The following is an 8742-nucleotide window of genomic DNA, read 5'->3' as shown; positions in this document are numbered from 1 at the left end:
AGTTTTTTTATTCATTCATTCATTCATTCATTTATTTGAAAGGAAAGGGTAAAAATGAAATGTATTCTTTTTTAGATATAAAGGAAAAGCAATTTTGATTGTTTGAGGAGGAGGGGTATGTGACAGGTTGGCTAAAGCTATACATTTTCACATACATACTATAATTCTGGTAGCACTCCTGCTTATTATTATCAGCCTTTAAAATGAAAAACCTACCTTTTCTCAAGTGGTATTACCCTATAGTACATTGCTTTATTTTTTTAAGATTTATATAAAAATTCAGGGGAGTCTTGCTTCACTGGTTTTTCATGAAAGAAAACATTTCCTTTGCAGATTGGAATTAAAAAATGCAACTATTGGACTTGTTTTCCTTTTCCTTCCTCTAAAACCAAGAAACATATTTTTCTTTCTGCACCGAGACTATTACTGAGCTATCAGATGACCAGTTGGGTCCTGAAACCAAGATATTTATAGTCTGTAAATATTTTTATGGTGGTAGTGGTGAAGAAAGGGGTGGTCTTCCCTATACACACAGATTGCCTTATAATTTTTTTTTAACATTTAAAAGTAAAGTCCATTTTTCCTGCATGAGAACAAAGCAATCTGTTTCTGCTGGGAGGACTTATGGTGATTTTCTTTTATTGCCCTCTCAGACATGTGGATCTGTGATTATACAGATTTTGGATCTATTTTTGAAGTTCTCTTTCATGTACAGCATAGGTATTGAGAAATCAAAAAGGTTTATAAACATAGACAAAATTATATTTCAAACAGCATTCTTTTTTCTGAATCAGTTTTATCTTAGAGCACATAGTCCTGAAAACAAAGTAACCCAGGAATTTACATTTAAAAATATTGCTGTTTGTGCATCAAAAGCAATTTATTGATGTATAAGTCAGCTATGCTTTGGTAACAAATGATTCGTAAATCTCAGTAATTTAGAATAACAAAAGTGTCTGAGGATCAGCTGTGGCTCTGTGTTATCCTCTTATTCCAGGATCCAGATAAAGGAGCAGCTTTTATTTGAAACATGTCTTTTTCAGGCCTAAAGAAAAAGAGCAAGAGACACTCATCATGGCTCTTAAAGCTTCTGCTTGGATGTGGCATGAGTCACACATGCTTTTGACTAAAGCAAGTCACATGACTAAGACCGATATCAGTTGACACACGGAGGTATATTTCTCCCACAAGAAGTCATTGCAGTTTCCATGGTAATGGGTAAGATGAATAATTATCCTAAAGGAAAGAGGAAAGAAATAATTGAAAGTCACAATGCAATCCACCAGAATGATCATGAAGAAGTTCTATAAACCCATCACCAGTCAGTCTAGGAAGCTTCTAGTCTCCATCCTACTTCCACGATTTAAATCAGGACTGTCCCAGCCCCGAAGAACACATCCAGAGTTCCTTCCTCCTGTTGTTTGATGTGCACTCAGGATACTAAAAAAAATATACCTTTTATTATTTGCATAAGCAGAGAAAATTTAGAAGGGTCAAAGTTCTAAAAGAAAAGCATTATGATATAGCTCACAACTGGAGACTCATACAAATATTGCTCAATATTCCTAATTTCTTCTACCTTCTCTTATGCTTTTTTTCTTTCCTTCTTTGTCTTCCAACCTCTCCTCTTCTCCCCTTCCCCAAATACATACATTTTATTTATTATATCTCTCACTTTTTCTTAATTTCTCTTCTCTCCTATTCTCTTTTCTCTTTTAATTTAATCAACTCATTCTTTCAATTAATATTACTTCCTAAATACATCTAGGATACTAAGATGAAACAGACATGGTCCCTAGCTCAATTTATGAAATAAGAAAATTCTATTAAGTCTGTCCAAGGTACTTTCTAACTCTGAAATCCTATGATTATTTGTTCCCTAGGGTATGCATATTTGCAGGAGAGAAAGGGATATACAAAGTTAGAGACAGTATAAGGTGACATGTTTTAAATGCCAGAAAAAGCTAATTATGAAGTGTTATCGAAATTCAGCAGGAGGAGATTGTTTTTAGGATGGGTTGGCAATAGATCAGTCTCATTATCTGAATTTTTAAATCATTCCCTCTCTAGAAAATTTCTCTTCTCTTTCATTAGCTGACTCTTTCTCTCTGTCTCAGATATTTTATTGTTGGTGATTAGACCAGGGCTCTGAATCTAGTTCCTATATTACCAGGACTCTATTTCCAAGTTACAGAAACCCAATTCAAACTGGCTTAAGCCGAAAAAGGAAATGTACTGCCTTTTAAAATGGAAAAGTATCAAGCCTATGGGCATATAATATAGGTATTTTTTTAAGTTTATTTATTTATTTTGAGAGAGAGAGAGAGAGGCAGAGAGGGAGGGAGAGAGAATCCCAAGTAGGATCCATGCTGACAGCACAGAGACTGACATGGGCTCAAACCCATGTACCATGAAATCATGACCTGGGCCAAATCCAAGAGTAGGACACTTAACCAACTGAGCCACCCAGGCACTCCAGAATCTAGGTATTTAAGAGATGTCCTCTAGAATCTATTTCTTTTCCTTGGCTTTTCTTTTCTTGGTGTTGGCTTTATTTGCAAGCATGCTCTTCCCTCATGACTCCAAGATGGCCTTACAGACTCACCGCCTACCAGTTTCTCAACCTTAGCATTTCCAGCAAAGATTCTCCTGTCATTGGTCTGACCTGGAAAACTGTCCTGATCCTGAATCAATTACAGTAAGTAGGGAAATGGAATGCTTCAAATGGTCAGGCAGAGGTCACGTTACCTACTGCTCTTGGGGGCTGAAGGAAAGTGAGACTTCCTTGTAAATGTACAGAGAATGTGTGTAACTAAAGAAAATAAGGTTGCTGTTTGAGAATGGAAAACAGACTTGCAAAAATGACAGATATCTGCTACATAGTATAGGCTTAAGAATGCACTGTGATGAATATGATGGTGTGGTTACTGATTTTATTCATTATATAGGCATGTATGGATGCAAAGAGAATCTGTTCTTTTCTACCCAAACTTTACTGTCCTTAGCCTTTTCTGTCTATTTCACTCATTGTCAATCATATTCCCTGCAGATATTATGAAGCTTCTTTTTTTCCTTGAAACACATTAAAGCATAGCTATTTTATGGTTTGTCTGATTATAATGATATTTGTAGTCTTTGTGGGTCTCTTTATGTTGTCTGTTGTTTCTTGTCCACTGTGACTCTTGTGTGTGTCTGCTTATTTTTTACTCTGTGCTGGTTATTGTATTTGAAAAATTATTTGTGGGACTAATGTGAATTCAGGATGAAGGCACTTTATTCCTAGGCAATTTTGGAATTTGCTTCTGTCAGCACCTGTGGGGACTATCAGTCCAGGACCCTTAATTTTATTTCAATGCTTGAGTGTCCCTAGACCACCCAGGTGATGTAAATCTGGGATGCAAGAGGTGGTGAGGGCTGGTTTACTACTGAACCACCCTGACTCTAAGCTGGGGTACCAGGTTATTGTGAGAAGGGTCTCCTATTTAATTCCTCAATTAGTATCTATCTTCGATTTGAATTTCTATTTCTCTTTCCACAAGAAACCCTCCCTTTCCGGAGAAAATGGAAATTCACATTTTTATGTTGGGTAAATAGCCTCAGGATGAAAGTGGTTTTTGTGCTCACTTAACATCCTGGGTTCTTTGGCCTGTTATTCCTTACTATCTTGTTAGCTCTTTGTGGCTGTTGGAATGATGTTTATTATTTTCAGCATTTTTTAGTTGTTTTCAGCAGAAGAGTTGGTTCAAATAATGTAGCCTGCCATTCCTGGGAACAGTAAGTCTTCTCTCTGAAAACCCTGGTCTATGCTTCATCATTCCTGATCCTTTCTTTCTGTTGTGTGCTCTCCCACTTTTCTGTCCTATTTTTTTTTTTTTTATTGTGTTCTGCTTGTGGATAGACTGGGGTTACCATACCTATATTACTGGACTGGGGTAACCAAACCAATATATTTTTTTTTTTATATATGAAATTTATTGTCAAATTGGTTTCCATACAACGCCCAGTGCTCATCCCATATCTTTCTATAATAACACTGAATGTAAATGGATTAAATGCGCCAACCAAAAGACAGAGGGTATCAGAATGGATAAAAAAACAAGACCCATCTATTTGCTGTCTACAAGAGACTCATTTTAGACCAAACCAATATTTTTTGATGTGATGTCATGGATCAACTTCTCATGATCTTTGATGAACGTCTTTATATCTCTGTCTTGAAATTAATGGTATAGAGTCCTTCTGATTTCTCCAAAATACTGTCATCTTGGTCCATTTGGACTCTGGTGTACTTTTGGGATATCTATCTTTCTAATTTTAAATTATGTCTACCATCTGAAAGCATGATAAAAATTATAGTGTGACACAGGTTAGGGGTACCAAATACTCAAATATTTGCCTATTTACAATTGTATTACATACATGTTTGCGTGCATATTTCCTTTACTTCTTGTCCTCCTAAGGGAACATTTACTAGCCTTGTTATTCTTCTTGTAATCCCCTTAGATTTGATTCCTGCCCCTCCTCCCACCAGTTTCCTCCTTGGCTTGTTTGTTGGTTCTCTTCTTTTACATACCTTAAATTTTATATTTTTTTCAAGGTTTGTCTTGTTGGATTTTTGCCTCCTTACCCTGGAAATCTCTACTATTCCTTTGGCTTCAATTGTATTCTATGTGTACCTGATAATCAAATTTTATCTCTAGCTCTGGCCTTTGTAAGGTGTTCCAAGTCTGTGTCATCACTGATTACCTGCTAGCTCTACCAGGATGTTGTCCATGTTTTAAAATTCTGCATTTCTGGGGCACCTGGGTGGCTCAGTGAAGTGTCCAACTTCAGCTCAGGTCATGATCTCACAGTTCATGAGTGTGAGGCCTGCATCAGACTCTGTGTTAACAGATTAGAGCCTGGGGCCCACTTCGGATTCCGTGTCTCCCCCCTCTCTGCCCCTCCCCCCCTCAAAAATAAACATTAAATAAATAAATAAATAAATAAATAAATAATAAAATTCTGCATTTCCAATATTGTATTCTTTCTCCTCCAGTCTCTTTTCTGGGATTATATTTTTGGTAATATTGTTAACATTTACCCAGTCTTCCTAAATAGAAACTCCAGCATCATCCTTGCCTTCTACCTCTCCCTATTCCTACATTAAAATTTTTTTTTTACATCTACTTATTTTTGATACAGACAGAGCACAAGTGGGGGAAGGGCAGAGAGAGAAGGAGACACAGAATCCGAAGCAGGTTCCAGGCTCCGAGACCAACGTGGGGCTCGAACTCACAAACCACAAGATCATGACCTGAGCTGAAGTCGGATGCTTAACCAACTGAGCCACCCAGGTGCCCCATCCCTATTCCTACATTTAAGCGATCAATCCTTCCTTTTCATTTCCACCAATATTGTACTGATCTAGTTTCATACATAATATGGATGATAATCATTGTTTATAGATTCTCTATTTGCAAATCTGCCTACTCACTAACATTTATTTATAACCCCCAAATCAATATTTATGGCAGTTTCATATTCCTGGATATGCACAGAGTGGCAAAAAATTTAAATTGCCTGACATACATGTTTCCAGCAGAGGTTCAACAAAGTGATAGTTTGTCTTCTTGTTTCAGTTCTCTGACTATGAACAAGTGTCCTTTTTTGCAACCCATTTAGTACTGGATTTTTTTATATTTGGGAGATTTTCTGTTGGTGATTTTTATAATGGGCCCCAAGCATATAGTTGAATCTAGTGTTCCCTGGTGTAGGAAGGCTGTAATGTGCCTTATGGAGAAAATACATGTGTTAATTAAACTTAATTCAGGTGTGAGTTATAATGCTATTGCTGTGAATTTGATGTTAGTGAATTAACAGTATATATTAAATAAAATTTCTTTAAACAGAAACACACTTAAAACAAGGTTGTGTATTGTTTGGTCAATAAAATGTGAACATAGGCTTACAGGAACCTAACACTGTTTTTCTCCTAGGAACAATTGTTTAGAATTCATGGCTACTTTATAGAACACAATCACCACGAAAATCAACTGTGTGTGTATAAATAGATCATACAAAATATAGTCATATATGACATATAATAAAGCATGTATATGATTAATTTCTGAACTGGTCTCCCTCTAATGCATTTTCAGTATCGCTGAAATAATTATTTTCCTAAGGTAGAATTGAATATGTTACACCTCCTACTTAAAAAAAAAGTCCTCAATTCATATTGAAAATTCCTTTTTGTTACCATCAAAGCCTATTCGCCTATAATCTGTCTACAATTCACTTTGCCGGTTAAAAAATTTTTTTTAAATTTTTATTTATTTTTGAGAGAGAGAGAGACAGAGTGTGAGCAGGGGAGGGGCAGAGAGAGAGGGAGACCTAGAATCCGAATCAGGCTCTAGGCTCTGAGCTGTCAGCACAGAGCCCGACACGGGGTTTGAACCCACGAACCGTGAGATCATGACCTGAGCCAAAGTCAGATGTCCAGGCGACTGAGCCACCCAGTGCCCCATCACTTTGCCAGTTTAAACCCTCATCTTCTGTCCCTCCGTCCATGCCCCACCCCATTAGCACCTTGGCTTAGTAGACAACTATTTCCCTTTATATCTCTGTTTACTTGCTTTCTATCACTTTTGATTTAAATGTTTTTTGTTGCTTCCCTGATAAAATCCTATTCAGTATTCAAAACCATGATCTTATATCGTCTCTGTAAAGTTTTCTTAATACTCACACAACAGCAGTAATTGCTTTTGTGTTTATTTCTAATTTATATTTATCACTGTTGCAAAGCAAGTTACAAACAAGGAAAGGGGGAAGGCTAGAATAAATTGTGTTGTTGGATTGGAATGAGGGTGTACATAAGAACTCACTCATGGTTTTAACTCTGATGCTGAGAAAAACTAGAAGCTATGACACTCCTGGCATTGTGTAAATCCACACCCAGGTCTTGGTTTCCAAACAGAATTCTCTAGTAAATAGAACCAGAGCTTTGGAGAAAAGGTTCATTGCAGGGCTGGAATATGGAAAACACAAGATAAGTCTGGAAGTTATGGTTGTGCTGAAATTGAAAAATACTTAAAGAATGTTTGGAACATGTGAAAAGGACACAGAACCCAGCTTAAGATTCTCCCAGAGGCCAAATCTGGGACAAACTGAGAATCAAAATAAATACAGTTAACACAAATAACCCATTGAACAAAATAAGAATCCATGGGTCCATACTGATATCAATCAGTTGATCAGGGAGAAGAGAAAGCTTTCTCTTATAATAGACAAACAACTAATAAATGTGGAATAAATAATGCATTTTGAAAGTTGCCATTTAGCAACTGTCAGAGGATAATTGATTTGAACAAGAATCATTAGATAGATGATCAAAGTAGATAGTGAAAGTTTGATGAGGGAAAAAATATTTACAATAGTGCCAGGGTTTTCCATAAAATAATTGTGAACATCAAAAGGAAAAATAGTGACTTTTCCATGTAAGATCCTGACACATAATATCTTAACCAAGCAATGGGTAATGGGACAGATTAGTATCATGTTCCTCTTGATACGATGCCCTGATAAGGTCACAGCATCAATATCATCTTATTCCTCCTAATAAAGGCATAAGCTTAATCTAGTTGTGGAGTACCAGAAAAATCTAAGCTAACGGATGTTAAAAAAAATGACTGTGTTCATTTTATCTTCAAAATGTCTAGGCCACAGATGACAAAGATAAACTAAAAAAAAGTTTCAGGTTAAAGAGGACAATGGCTCATGACAACTAAATGTCATATGTGATCCTGGAATCCTCCTGGCCTGGAGGACAAGTAGCTGTAAAGGGCATATTAGACTACTGAGAACATTTGAATATAGGCTGTGAATGAGATAATGATACTATATCCATGTCAACTTTCCTAATTTTGATAATGTTGAGGTTATATAAGTGGATGTTCTTATTCTCAGGAAGTATACGCTGGAGTATTTAGGAATAACAGGGTATATTTAAAACTTGCTCATCGTTGGTTTAGAAAAAATACATAAGGTTGGGGTGCCTGGGTGGCTCAGTCAGTTAAATGTCTGACTTCGGCTCAGGTCATGATCTCACGGTTGGTAAGTTCGAACCCCATGTCTGGCCATGCTGACAGTTCAGAGCCTGGAGCCTGCTTTGGATTCTGGGTCTCCCTCTCTCTCTGCCCCTCCCCTTCTCATGCTCTGTCTCTCTCTGTCTCAAAAATAAAATAAACATTAAAAAAAGAAAAATAAAAAATACATAAGGCTATAGAGATAAAGTGAATGATAAAACAGATGCAGTAAAATTTAAACATTGCTAATACTTGGAAAAGGGTATCTGGGTTTTTTTGAAATTACACTGAAATAAAATGCACAAAAATAAACACTTTAGGAAGCAAAGACAATCTCTTGTTTTTTTATTTACTTTTTATTGTTTATCTCTTCCAAGTAGTATATATGTGTGTGTGTGTGTATGTGTGTGTGTGTGTATGCATGTATACAGGCTCCATAAGGGCGATGGTCCTGTCTTCCTTGCTCACCACTCTATCCTCAGCACCCATAACAATGTTAATATATAGGACTTCAATAATTATTTGTTGAATGAATAAAAGAACATATGAAGACAAATTACAATAGAACCCTTTTCTTCTTCCTTTCCTTTCCTTTCCTTTCTCTTCCCCTTCCCTCCCCCTCCCCTTCCTCTTCCTTCCTTCCTTCCTTCCTTCCTTCCTTCCTTCCTTCCTTCCT

The 8742-nt window shown here is 36.6% G+C and overlaps 1 long non-coding RNA gene across 1 annotated transcript in view; it reads right to left on the bottom strand.

Moving 5' to 3' along the window:
* Positions 1–861: 861 nt before the first annotated feature.
* The window catches only part of LOC121042856 (uncharacterized), a 12151-nt gene continuing 4270 nt past the window's right edge, over positions 862–8742 (bottom strand). The window contains exon 2 of the long non-coding RNA XR_005796490.1: positions 862–1236. This is a non-coding gene — a long non-coding RNA (uncharacterized LOC121042856). The remainder of the gene's footprint in view (positions 1237–8742) is intronic.

This window comes from Herpailurus yagouaroundi, unplaced genomic scaffold (assembly GCF_014898765.1).
Source record: "Herpailurus yagouaroundi ecotype Mexico unplaced genomic scaffold, PumYag 186, whole genome shotgun sequence".
Taxonomy (NCBI): Eukaryota; Metazoa; Chordata; class Mammalia; order Carnivora; family Felidae; genus Herpailurus; species Herpailurus yagouaroundi.
This window is presented reverse-complemented; position numbering and strand designations above follow the sequence as displayed.